Source organism: Arachis hypogaea, chromosome 9 (genome assembly GCF_003086295.3).
Source record: "Arachis hypogaea cultivar Tifrunner chromosome 9, arahy.Tifrunner.gnm2.J5K5, whole genome shotgun sequence".
In the NCBI taxonomy this organism is placed as follows: domain Eukaryota; kingdom Viridiplantae; phylum Streptophyta; class Magnoliopsida; order Fabales; family Fabaceae; genus Arachis; species Arachis hypogaea.
Genome location: NC_092044.1, coordinates 24514395 through 24515908, shown reverse-complemented (window position 1 = coordinate 24515908; position 1514 = coordinate 24514395). Strand labels below are relative to the sequence as shown.

General features: G+C 35.5%; 1 non-coding gene across 1 annotated transcript; it reads left to right on the top strand.

Annotated features, from left to right (window-relative positions):
- The first annotated feature begins 268 nt into the window (after positions 1–268).
- LOC112713641 (small nucleolar RNA R71) lies at positions 269–376 on the top strand. The gene has a single exon (XR_003158612.1). It is a non-coding gene; the product is annotated as a small nucleolar RNA R71 (small nucleolar RNA).
- Positions 377–1514: the final 1138 nt, after the last annotated feature.

The window sequence follows — 1514 nt, the reverse complement described above, 5'->3', positions numbered from 1 at the left end:
TGACTTGTTGAGTCAATATTTTGTTCTGAGCCAATATGGCATTCAGAGTGTCAATCTCAAGAACTCATTTCTTCTGACTAGTCCCATTGTTCACAGGATTTCTTTCAGAAGTGTACATGAATTGGTTATTTGCAACCATTTCAATCAGTTCTTGAGCTTCAGTAGGCGTCTTCTTCAGATGAAGAGATCCTCCAGAAGAGCTATCCAAAGACATCTTGGACAGTTCAGAGAGACCATCATAGAAAATACCTATGATGCTCCATTCAGAAAGCATGTCAGAGGGACATTTTCTGATTAATTGTTTGTATCTTTCCCAAGCTTCATAGAGGGATTCTCCTTCCTTCTGTCTGAAGGTTTGGACTTCCACTCTAAGCTTACTCAATTTTTGAGGTGGAAAGAACTTTGCCAAGAAGGCATTGACTAGCTTTTCCCAAGAGTCCAGGCTTTCTTTAGGTTGAGAGTCCAACCATGTTCTAGCTCTGTCTCTTACAGCAAAAGGGAATAGCATAAGTCTGTAGACCTCAGGGTCAACCCCATTGGTCTTGACAGTGTCACGGATTTGCAAGAATTCAGCTAAAAACTGATGAGGATCTTCCAATGGAAGTCCATGGAATTTGCAATTCTGTTGCATTAGAGAAACTAATTGAGGCTTAAGCTCAAAGTTGTTTGCTCTAATGGCAGGGATAGAGATGCTTCTCCCATAGAAATCGGGAGTAGGTGCAGTAAAGTCACCCAGCACCTTCCTTGCATTGTTGGCATTGTTGTTGTTTTCGGCTGCCATGTGTTCTTCTTCTTTGAAGAATTCGTTCAGGTCCTCTAAAGAGAGTTGTGCTTTGGCTTCTCTTAGCTTTCTTTTCAAGGTCCTTTCAGGTTCAGGGTCAGCTTCAACAAGAATGCTTTTGTCTTTGCTCCTGCTCATAAGAAAAAGAAGAGAACAAGAAAATGTGGAATCCTCTATGTCACAGTATAGAGATTCCTTGAAGTGTCAGAAGAAAAGAAAAGTAGAAGACAGAAGTAGAAAATTCGAACTTATCAAAGCAGATGGAGTTCGAATTTTGCATCAAGGGATAATGTTAGTCCATAAATAGAAGGATGTGAGAAGGAGGGAAGTGATTTTTCAAAAATTAAGTAAAAAATTTGAAAACATTTTTAAAAAAACATTACTTAATTTTCGAAAATGAAAGTGGGAAAGAAATAAAATGATTTTTGAAAAAGATTTTGAAATTAGAAATAAAAAAGATTTGATTGAAAATTATTTTGAAAAAGATGTGATTAAGAAAATATGATTGGTTTTAAAAAGATGTGATTGAGAAGATGTGATTTGAAAAACATTTTAGAAAGATTTGATTTTGAAAATTAAAAACTTGACTAACAAGAAAAGATATGATTCAAACATTAAACCTCTCTCAACAGAAAAGGCAACATTCTTGAAACGTTGAATCAAATCATTAATTGGTAGCAAGTATCTTTGAAAATGGAAAGAAATTGATTTTGAAAAAGATTTGATTGAAAAA